Source organism: Juglans microcarpa x Juglans regia, chromosome 1S, assembly GCF_004785595.1.
Source record: "Juglans microcarpa x Juglans regia isolate MS1-56 chromosome 1S, Jm3101_v1.0, whole genome shotgun sequence".
Lineage (NCBI taxonomy): Eukaryota > Viridiplantae > Streptophyta > Magnoliopsida > Fagales > Juglandaceae > Juglans > Juglans microcarpa x Juglans regia.
The window spans coordinates 19,049,645-19,062,258 of NC_054595.1; the positions used below are offsets into that span (position 1 = coordinate 19,049,645).

The 12,614-nt window shown below is 39.4% G+C and overlaps 1 long non-coding RNA gene across 1 annotated transcript; it reads left to right on the forward strand.

The window, feature by feature from the left end:
- The first annotated feature begins 863 nt into the window (after positions 1-863).
- Positions 864-8,659, forward strand: LOC121246729. The gene is made up of 2 exons (XR_005937162.1): positions 864-902; positions 8,408-8,659. It is a non-coding gene; the product is annotated as an uncharacterized LOC121246729 (long non-coding RNA).
- The last annotated feature ends 3,955 nt before the right edge of the window (positions 8,660-12,614 follow it).

The following is a 12,614-nucleotide window of genomic DNA, read 5'->3' on the forward strand; positions in this document are numbered from 1 at the left end:
ACCTACAAAAAACCACAACTTTCAACCTGCAAAAAACCAAAACTTTCGGAAAAAACTTTGCTCTTCGACAAGAACCATCGAAAGGGAAAAATGAAAAAAAATCCAAACTTCCCAAACAAACCCATACAACACCAAGATTCATAGCAGAAAATGAAAAGATAAAATAAAAAGCAAGGCAAACGTTCCAAACACCTTCAAACCGACCAAAATACACCACCAAAAACATCAAAAAAACACACAAGACACTCAAAAAAATCTGAAACCCTTCAAACTCTCCCAAAACCAGTAAATAAACCTCAACTTTGAACCTAAACCAACAAAAAAATCACAACTTTAAACTTACAACAACATCCCCACCGAAACAAGCAAACCCACATAGAGAGCAAGCCAAGCGTCTTAAACAAATCCACACAAAGAGCCATATGGAGAGAACGACAGAGAAGGAGAAGACAAAACCTAGAGAAAGAGAGAGAGAAGACCAAATACAATGGACAGACTAAACGCGAAAATGAAAAGTCACCCAAGCGTCCAAACAAACCCACGACAGAGAAGGAGAAGACGAGAGAAAGAGAGAGAAGACCAAATGGAGAAAATGTAAAAATGAAAAGCACCCGTCCAAACAAACCCACTTAAATATCTACCCAATGAAAAGACAAAAAAAATCCCCATACACAAAAACAAATGGCAGAAATGCAAAGGCAAAAAAGACAAAACAGAACATGCAAAAAAGGAAAAAATGGAATGAGAAATTAATGTAGCGTACTGTAGCACGCCGATTCGCACTTATATAATAACTATAGATATTATAATGTGAGGGTTATGGTTTCACTTTAGACTCAGTTCCACTGGTGAAGATTGAAAATTTCGCTCAGCTAAAGAAGATATTTGCCTCTGAAGAATAGGTGAGTTTGTTTTCTCACTACCTGAATTTCAAAACCCATGTTTTATTTTCTCTGCAAAACTATAGGAAATGGGAGATACGCTAATACAACTCCTCTACCAATACACAAACTGGGTTTTCTGCAGCCCCCATCTTTATCTTTGAAATACATCTTAAGCACTCCCGATCAACAACCTTTCGTAGTCTCATACCTCATAAACGCAATTGGCTTGTCCCCAGAAGTTGCTGTATCTGCTTCCAGATATGTTAGCTTCGAAACCACGGAGAAAGCAGACTCTGTGATTAACTTTTTCAAGAGCCTTGTGTTAGCTTCCTCCTAGAGTGCTCAAGGACTAACGAAGGTAACGTGGGTAATATGGAAATGTAGTAATGAGATGATTGTGATAAGAACAGATGTAGTTTGTATTGTGGATGAATCTATGAACGGTTGTCAAGAACACGATGAAAGAAAGGAATGCATGCAAGGTGTATGATGAAATTCCTCAAAGGGACGTACTGTATTGCCACACTGGGAGCATTCGAGGTCTCCCTTCCTCCAAGATTTCCACTACAAAAGATTCTGGACACTGACCACTACCCTCACTGCCTGACTATATTCCCACTCTAACAGACTCTTCATTTTGATAAACTTACATCCCACAACAGAAATGTAAATGACAGTAATAAAGTGCACCGTTTAGGACACTCCCCCAAACGATGCGTTACACATTCAAACTAAAACGACACTGCTAAATATAACAATAAAAATGACATTAAATTCCTTCCCCATGAAACAATGAGGTTTGGGGCTTCATTTAATCCACTGCTTCCTCCAACGACGTCCTCTAGAGTAGACTCCATCTCAAACACTTCAACTCAACACTTATCACTTCTGAACCCATATCTTCGACTTCATCCCATCAGCTCTCTAGGGGTCTTGACAACTGCCCTCTTCTTCACAGCACCTTGCCCACAAGGTGCGGGTAAAGGTGCTACAACTCCCACAGCTTCTCCCAAGTATTATTCTCCTCCGATGCGCCCAACCATTTCACTAAAACTTCCGTAATTGCGCGATCCCCATGGCGCTTCATGCGTCGTTCAACAACAGCTTCGGGCTCGGGTTGGACTTCACCTTGTGTATCAACAGGAGGTAGAGTGGCTAAAGGCTGCGTTTGGGCTCCAATCTTCTTCTTGAGGCATGACACGTGAAAAGTGGGGTGGAGCTTGGAACGTTTCGGCAAGTCCAGCCGATAAGCAACCTCTCCCATCTTCTGCAGTACCTTGAATGGGCCATAAAATCGAGGGAAAAGTTTCATGTTTCTAGATTAGCCACTGATTTCTGTCTGTAAGGCTGAAGCCTTAGGTAAACCCAATCTCCAATCTCAAAGTGTCTTTCCGATCTATGTTTATCTGCTTGAGTTTTCATTCGGTTTCTTGCATGATCTAAGTTCTCCTTAAGCACTTGTAACACCTTATCTCGGTTCTGTAGTGTTTGGTCGACTTGGTTGTTTGTCATTGTTCCCGGTATGTAAGCTAACAGAGGCCGAGGTGCATAACCATACAGGGCCTCGAATGGGGTCATTTTTGTGGAGGTGTGGTACGAGGTATTGTACCACCACTCCGTAATTGCCAACCACTGCACCCACCTCTGGGGTTTCACCCCAGTGTAGCACCTTAAGTAATTTTCTAAGCATTTGTTTAAGGCCTCAGTCTGTCCATCAGATTGTGGATGATACGCTGAGCTGTGATTGAGGGTCGATCCTTGTAGTGAAAAGAAGGCTCTCCAAAATGAACTCACAAAGATCGGGTCCCTGTTTGAGACAATAGTTCTTGGTAAACCATGTAACTTAAAGACATGATTTAGGAATAAGTTGGCCACTATTGCAGCAGTATATGGATGGGACAGTGGAATGAAGTGACCAAACTTGGTGAAACGATCAACCACCACCAAGATAACATCAAACCCCTGGGACTTAGGCAATCCCTCGATAAAATCCATTGAAATGTCCACTCATGCCTGTTTAGGAATAGGTAAGGGCTGCAAGAGATCGGCAGGGGAAGAAGTCTCATACTTATTGGCCTGACAAACCCCACACTCTCTAACCATCCTCTTAATGTCCTTCTTCATACCGCTCCAAAAGAAATCTCTCTTAGCCCCTTGGTATGTTTTCAAATACTCGGAGTGCCCTGCCATTGGATTGTCATGTATGTACTGCATTACCTTGTTTTTAAAAGATGATTTAGCCACAATCACAATCCTGCCCTTCTTAAGTAAGAGCCCTTGCTGCAATTGGTAACCCTTTGGAGGGTCGCTGTTTGTAATTTCTGCATTAACTGTTGCATTTCAACAGAAGTTGTATAGCTGGCCTTTAATTCCTCTACCCAATCAGTCGTAGGAAATGATATCATAGCTAGAACTGCCCCACAATCCTCATTCTGATCCTCCACCCGTGAAAGAGCATCTGCCACCACATTCTCCTTTCCCTTCTTATACACGATAGAGAAATCATAACCAATCAATTTACTGATCCACTTTTGTTGGGCTGCAGTACCAACTTGTTGTTCCAATAAAAACTTTAAAGCTTGTTGGTCGGTTTTAACTATGAAGGATTGGCCCAGCAAATAGGGTCTCTATTTCCTCACTGTTGTTACTAAGGCCAGCAGCTCCTTCTCATAAGTAGAGAGCAGTAATGCCTTTCCTTTTAGGGCCTTACTCATGTAAGCTAGTGGCTGTCCAGCTTGCATTAACACTGCCCCCATTCCACGCCCACTAGCATCACACTCAATAGTGAAAGTTTGTGAAAAATCCGGAAGTCTTAGAACCAGTGGCTGTGTAACCGCTGCCTTCAGGTTATTAAAGGCTTCCATTGCCTCGGTTGACCACAAGAAAGCATTTTTTTTTAGTAAGTCAGTAAGGGGAGCTGCTATAACCCCATAATTCTTAATGAATTTATGGTAATAGCCAGTCAGCCCCAAAAATCTCCTTAATGACTTCACATTCTTTGGTTTGGGCCACTCTAGCATAACTGCTACTTTCTTGACATCGGCTGCCACCCCTTTTTCATTTATCACATAGCCCAAATAATCAATTTCCGACACACCAAATTGACATTTTGATAACTTAGCAAACAACTTGTGCTGCTGTAATGCCTCCAAAACCTTCTCTAAGTGACCCAAATGTTCAGCCCAACCCCTGCTGTAAACTAGTGTATCATCGAAAAATACTAGGACAAACCTTCTCAAATAAGGACGAAACACATCATTCATTAACCCTTGGAAGGTTGATGGTGCATTTGTTAACCCAAAGGGCATTACGAGAAATTCATAGTGCCCATCATGAGTCCTAAATGCCGTTTTCTCCACATCTTCCTGTATTACCCGTATTTGATGATAACCGGATCTTAAATCCAACTTGGAAAATACAACCGACCCATGCAACTCATCTAGTAGTTCATCAATAACGGGGATCGAAAATTTATCTTTTATAGTTTCCTCATTGAGCGCCTTATAATCGACGCACATCCTATAACTTCCATCCGACTTCCGTACTAATAGCACTGGGGATGAAAAAGGGCTGGCACTAGGTCGTACCACCCCAGTTTCCAGTAGTTCAGCTACTATTTTCTCAATTTCCTCCTTTTGATAATGAGGATATCGATAGGGTCGTGTTGTAATTGGCTTGGTACCCTCATTGAGGGTGATTTTGTGATCATGTGCACGTGAGGGCGGTAGCCCTTTAGGTGCCTCAAATACCCCTTGGAACATTTGGAGCAGATTCTGCATCTCTTTTCCCAAACAACCAACGTTTCTCTCTTCCTCCCTTACTAATAATTGTAGCAATAGCCCATTTCCCTTGTTAACGGAATTAAACAAGGATTTGTTACCCTCCACCAAGGTGGACTCCTTCAAAGTCAGCCCCACCAAGATAACTCCCATTCCACCATACATAAATTTCATTGTAAGATTATTGAAGTCCCACATAATTAGCCCAAGCGTTTCCAGCCACTCTACTCCCAACACCACATCACAACCACCAAGAGACAAAATGTAACAAGGAGAGTTGAAATAAGTACCTTATATTTTTGTGTGAGCTGCAATACAATACCCTTCACTGTATATCAGCTGTCCGTTAGCAACCCTCACAGCAATTTTCTGTTTTTCATCCACTGTCAACTTGGCCTTCCTAACAATAGACGGGTCGAGGAAATTGTGTGTGCTCCCCGAGTCCACAAGAATCACCACTTGCTCCCCCCCCAATGGTTCCTCGCAGCCTCATTGTCTTGGCACTAGGAGTTCCTGTGAGATCATTTAATGAGATCTCGAGTTCTAGGTTCACTTCTTAGACCATAGTTGCAGCTCCCTTAGCCAACTCCATAGCTACTTCTTCCTCTTTCCTACCATCTTCCAGCCCATCATACCCTTGTAATAAATAAATTCGGGGTTTTGTGCACATGTGATTTGGGTTCCATTTTTCTTCACAATGGAAACATAGACCCTTCTTTCGTTTCTCATCCATAGACAATGATGACACTGCTCTCTGAAAATTTCTCGGTCCTCTACTACTACCTTCACCTCCAACAGCCGTGATGCTAGGTCCATGACCTGATAGTACCATTCCTCTCTCATTGTTCAGCTTAATGGGTTTCCGAGTACTACTTACGTATTCCTCTTGCACCCGAGCTAAACCAAATGCAGCATTTAAATTGAGAGGATTAAACATACGTAGGGGCAACCTGATTTCATCTTTCAGTCCGCTGAGAAAACAACTCAGCCTATGATGGTCCGAGAGCCCTCGTAATATGTTTGATAGAGCCTCAAATTGTGCTTTGTAGTTAGCTACTGAAAAAGTTTGCTTAAGACGCGTAAGGGTCTCCATAGGATCGTCGTAAGCAATGGGTCCAAAACGGACCAGCAAGGCTCGAACCATGGTGTCCCAGCTATTAAACTGGGCTGTGTCAAGGGCATCCTAGTACCACACCAAGGCTTCCCCCTCCATGTGATAGGAAGCAACTAGTAGGCGTTGAGCTTGGTTTGTTTGATGATATTCAAAGTATTTAGAAGCTTTGAATATCCATGCTGATGGATTTTCCCCACTGAAATGAGGAAAGTCTAGTCGGATTCCCCTTTGAAATCCCCCTCTATTTTGATGCTGATCCCCCTCATGTGTTTCTTGCAGGTCCTTGTTTTCATTGGTATTTTGCTGGGCATTCTGTTTGGCTACCATCGTGCGCATCATATCCATGAACTGGTCCATCCGAGCATCAGCCGTTTGCTGGTTTGCACGTATTTCACGTAGCCCTTCGCCCATAATATCAATTTGGCGTTGAAGACCCTCAGGATTGTTTTGTTTGGAACATGTTGCCTCAGCCATGGTGTGATTTGGTTTACTTAGTCTGGGTTGTAAGGTTTAAATGGAAGGCTAGGTCTGGGTAGGATCGGTGCTCAAGATACCAATTGTTAGCTTCCTCCTAGAGTGCTCAAGGACTAACGAAGGTACGCGGGTAATATGGAAATGTAGTAATGAGATGATTGTGATAAGAACATATGCAGTTTGTATTGTGGATGAATGTATGAACGGTTGTCAAGAACACGATGAAAGAAAGGAACGCATGCAAGGTGTATGATGAAATTCCTCAAAGGGACGTATTGTATTGCCACACTGGGAGCATTCGAGGTCTCCCTTCCTCCAAGATTTCCACTACAAAAGATTCTGGACACTGACCACTACCCTCACTGCCTGACTATATTCCCACTCTAACAAACTCTTCCCTTTGATAAACTTACATCCCACAACAGAAATGTAAATGACAGTAATAAAGTGCACCATTTAGGACACTCCCCCCAACGATGCGTTACACATTCAAACTAAAACGACACTGCTAAATATAACAATAAAAATGACATTAAATTCCTTCCCCATGAAACGGTGAGGTTTGGGGCTTCATTTAATCCACTGCTTCCTCCAACGACGTCGTCCAGAGTAGACTCCATCTCAAACACTTCAACTCAACACTTATCACTTCCGAACCCATATCTTCGACTTCATCCCATCAGTTCTCTAGGGTTCCTGACACCTTGCATTCTCTGAAACCCAGATCTCGAACCTTGTCAGAAGACTCCCCACAGTGCTTTTGTCTGATTCTAATAAAACCCTTTTTCCCAAAATTGAATTCCTTGCCTCTAAAGGCATTTCAAGACGTGACCTTGCCAAAATGTTATCTAGGTGCCCTGATCTTCTTAAAAGAAGCTTAGAAAAACAAATTATCCCGTCCTTTGATTTCTTTAAAGATTTGCTTCAGTCTGAGGACAAGACCTTTCAAGCAATAAAACGATTTCCGGGTATGCTTGTATTTGATCTTGAAACTTGTGTGGCGCCTAATATCAATACACTGAGAGAGAACAGAGTGCCTGAGTGTCATATTCTTACTCTACTTAAATTGCATCCTAGATCTCTCAAGGTCAATCCAGTTCGGTTTAGAGAGATTATAGAGGAAGTAAATGAAATGGGATTCAATCCTTTGAGGATGAAATTTTCTATTGCGGTAATTGCTTTCTGTGGAATGAGGAAATCAACATGGGAAAGCAAGGTTGATATTACAAGAAATGGGGTTGGTCTGAGGATGACGTTTTTGTGGCATTTGAAAGACATCCATCGTGCATGATGGCTTCTAAAGATAAGATTATGGGGGTAATGGATTTTTTTGTCAACAAGATGAGTTTGGAGCCTTCGGTTGTTTTCAAACGCCCGTCATTTGTTTCTCTTAGCTTGGAAAAGCGATTGATTCCTAGGGGTTTGGTTGTTCAAGTTTTGTTCGCCAAAGGTTTGGTGAAGAAGGATATTAGCATGTCTTCATTGTTTGACTGCCCTGATGAGACGTTTCTGAGGAAGTTTGTCATGCCTCACAAGGATGAAGCTTCTGAACTCGTGAAGCTATACAAAGAGGACATCAGATCTTTGGAGATGAAAAGATAATAGAGGGCGTACAAGGCAGATAATGGGTTAAAATAATTGTAGATGGCTTCATCATAATGACACCTTGTTGAATTTACTCAATCCACTTTGATTCGTTGCTCTTGAAGCTGTGCTTTGTGATTAATTCTTTCTTTATATGCTGGCACACCTCTGCTACTAGTTTCATTGGGAACTATTGCTAAATGCGAATAACCTGTGGAAATTTTGCCACTTCAATTATATTTTCTTTGATCCTGTTGCATTACAAAGGCATCTAGCTCCCTGATAAATGCTCTTTTTATGCGATTGTATATTGCTCAATAATGTTGTGGTGCTGGTGCATGCGACTTTGAGGCTGTGATATTGCTGGTTCAATTTGGTTATGCTCTATGGTGTGCATTGAGATATACTGCCCATCGACATTTTTTTGTTAATTTCCCACACATTCTGTTTGACCTTTTGGTGTAAACTTTTTCAGAATTTTCAGGATTGTACTAGTTTTCGATTATTTATTTATTTTTTCAATCCACCGAACCATTGCATGATGCCTATCCAGAATGCCTTTGCTTGTTCAGATGGTTACAATAAAGAGCAGCATAGAGCAGATGAACTTCTTTTATTTTACAGAGGGAAAAAATTGCAGAAAAACACTTTCACTACGAAGAGTAGGAGAATGACTATGGGGGGTTTGTTTGAGAATTCACTGAATTGGTCAGCTGTTATTTTGGGTTTTAATTTTTTGTCCTTGGAGAATATTTTAAAATACAGAAGGTTTGTACTTGTCAATTCAGTGTTTATAATTAGTGTGTATGTGTGTTGTAGAGAAATTAAAACTCCATTGTGACTGATAGACAAACTGGATAAAAGTTTAAACTGGTTCAAAATTGCTCATTGAGAATTATACAGAAGGTTTGTACGCTTCTTCTTTCATTAAAATTAGAGAAGAGAGTCATCCCAAGGGCTCGGTTTTGTATAAAAGTTCCGATATTTTATTTAAGAGGTATTTCAGAGGGTGCTATTGGATTCGAAGAAGCTTATTATCCTTTTGTTTACCTCTGAGCACCATTGTGTACTGGTAGATTGACAGCAGACATGCTAGAGTCCTTGTTGATGAAGATTAAGGGTGGGAAGTTAGTACTCATTAAGCATGCTTTGTCTAATATGCCTATCTATTTACTGTTAATTCTGAATATCTCAAGAAAGATCACGTAGGAAGTATTAGTTGCTGTTAATTCTGAATATCCCTAGAAAGGTCATGCAGGAATTATCCAAGTTATTTTCTGACTTATTCTGAGGAGATGCTCATAGGAAGGTTAAAAAAAAAAAAAAAGTGGATTTCGTGGGAAAAGATTTGTAAATCAGTAGAGGAAGGGGGTTTGGGGATTAAGGATTTGAGTGAAGTGAGAAGGCTCTTCATATGAAGTTGCATGAAAGGTTCTGCATGTATTCTTCTTGGTTTGATTCTAGTTTTTGGAGATCCTTTTCTGGTCTGATTAAAGAGGTTTTGAGAGGTACAATGTGGAGGATAATGAGAATCGACGATTTAGTTAGTGAGATGTGGAATTCTCAACTGTACAAGTGTTAGTTGGGGAGGCATTGGCTGCTCAATTGATATCTAAACATGTGAAAATAACTTCTGGAAAATAGATACCAATCTGGACTGCTGCTAAGATGGCTCCTTTTCAACAAGGTTTTCTTGGCAGCTGGATAGAAATGATGGACAGACTTTTATACATGGGTGTGGTTCAGATCCTCTCTAAAAATTTCTACTTTCATTTGGATAAGTTTCTTCAAATGAAAAATCATTTGAGACTATAAGTCAGCAATGGTTTCTTCGCATCTAAATGCAACTGATGTGAAGAATATGGGGAAGATTCTCTTGATCATCTGCTAAGTAATAATAGTTATGCTGCTTATGTAAGGAAGTTTTTATCTAATATGCTGGGTATCAGGTTTTATTCAACCCCTTCTTGGTTGTCTCAACTGTCCATGTGGTTTCAAGATCTTCACGTGTGGGTATGATGGTGGTGGGTTTTACCTTCTAATATCAGTTGGTGATCAGAAACAAAGAAGCTACCTTGGATGTTGCGAAGGGACGTTTTAGGGCCATGAAGTGAGCATATTTGTATAACCTGTCCACAACCACCATGATGATCGAATATCCCATTTTATGCAAATCGCATTGAAGCTATGCCGAACTACCAAATAAAAAGAGTGTATTTTTGTGCTTCCTTGGTTCACGCTTGCTTTGTTCTTAATCAGTTATTCGATTTTTACAATGAAAATGAAGAATGCAACAATCCTCATCTTATAATTTGATGTTCACAACAGTATTACATGTACCTAACTGGGTGCAAAGGAAAACTTATGGGGAAGGCGCAAGAGATTTTCCTGTAATCTTGGCCTTTTTATTCTTACAACTGGTTCAGATTACAGCCAGTATCGTGTGTGTAATGAACAATATCGATTTGGATATTCGGAGCAGCAATCATAACATTATAAGGACGAACAACACAAGAACAAAGAGAGTATGATACAGATTCCCGGCACAATCAAGCTGAAGCTAAGAGGGTGGAATAGTGGGGAGAATTACAATTATAATAACAGTACAACAACCATATCATGACTCATTAAACTTCTACAATCTCATCCAATGCATAGTTATTTGTGGATACATTTGCATAGTTAACTTTGTTGAACCGAACCACCACTGGGTAGCGAGTCTTTGGGTCCTGTGATACACATTATTTCCATAGAGAGAGTCAAATACTTATGCTTAATTTGTAATGTTGAAAAAAAAAAAAAAAAAAAAGAGTAACATTGAAGGGAAAAGAAAGGCAGAGCACAGACCTGGTCGACAGCTACCACAGATCCAATGCCATTGTACCAGTAAGACTCTCTCCTAAGAATCTTAACCTGTGCAGTGAAAGTAATGCTTTCATTCACTTTTGTTGCCCAGATTATACATGTAAAAGATGATGGGAAGAGGTACCGGTCACGTTTGGATAGTGATATGAAATAAGATGGTTTTAGATGAAAGTTGAATAAAATATTATTAGAATATTATTATTGATTTGAGATTTAAAAAAGTTGAATTGTTTATTATATTTTGCGCGATAATTTAAAAAGTTGTAACGATGAGATCAGATGAAACACTTTTACTATCCAAACAAGCCTAAAACTTGTGAAATGGAAACAAATAACTTTGACTTAGCCAATTCTACTAGTCCCTGATAGTAGGATATATAATCACAAGTATTATGAGACGTTTTTGCTTCTCAAGATTGCACTTTTCTTAAAGCTGCCTCTTCTTTGTGGCAATTTGCTTATGTATTTTCTTTTGAAAATCGATCAATTTGAAAATATCCAATATGCTATGAATCCTTTTTCCCAAAATTGAATTCCTTCTTACAACAAACTGAGCTGCTACCGTACCACCGGGTCTTCAAAATATGCAAACTTCAACTCTTCCAACCAAGTGGGAGTTGGAAAGGTTATGTCTGCTAAGGAAACAGAACCTTCAATGCCATCCCTCCTAGACAAGGCACCAACCACCTTATTTTCAACTCCCTTTTTATATTCATGGAAAACTCAAACCTGAGCAATTTGGATACCCATCTATGCTGTGCAGGAGTACCAATCTGTTGTTCTAGATAATACTTCAAACTTTGATGATCAACCACTAAGGAAATAGGGTCTCCATTTATTTATTGCTATGACCAAGGCTAGTAATTCTTTTTCATAAGTGGATAATTGCAAGTTTCTACCTTTTAATGCTTGACTGTGAAAAACTAAGGGTCTTTGATCCTGCATCAAAACAACCCCCACTCCTCTCCCACATGCATCACACTCAATCACAAAGACTTTAGGGTTAACACTGGTGGTTTTGTCACTGTCATCTTAAGTTGATTGAATAATTCAATTGCTGCTTCAATCCACAAGAAGACATTTTTTAACAAGGCAGTCAAAGGATCAGCTAATTGCCCATAGCCTTTAATAAACTTCCTATATAAACTTGTTAGCCCCAAGAAGCCTCCCAATGACTTGAAATTCTTAGGGACTGACTAGCTTAACATAGACTCAGTGCATTTTTGGGATTATGGTGGAAAATATAGCTTATAGCTTTATGGCTTATAACTTATAACTTAAGTAATAAGTTCTACTATTAAAAAGTTATTTATTGTTTGGTAATCATATATTTAAAACACTTTCAAACATATTATGTTTGTTTGGAAACAAATTAAAAAAATGTTTTGAGGTAGAAATTATGATTATTTGAATTTCTAAAGATTATAACCATATTTTTGAAAGTTTGAAACTTATAATTAATTATCTTAAAGTTATATGGATATTTTCGTCCATTGAGAGTTATTTCTAAATTCGAATTACGTTTTGCATTATTCGAAAAAGTACTTTTGAGATTATAATTGCTTTAATATGTAACATCTAAATAACCTAAATTTTTTTTATTAAAAAGCTTTTAAGACTATTTAAGCCTTTTAAAGACTTCTACCGCGATTTTAAAGCTTCTTAGGATCAGCCCTCACCTCTTTCTTAGATATCAAATGACCCAAATACTCGATTTCAGAACATGCAAACTTACATTTTGATTTCTTAGCAAACAAGTTATGCTTCTCCAAGGTTTGTAACGCAGTACATAAATGTTTCAAATGAGATTGCAAATCCTTGTTTACACAAGGATCTCGTCAAAGAAAATAATGACAAAGTGCCTTAAGAAAGGCCTGAATACATCATTCATAAGCCCTTAAAATGTAAATGGTG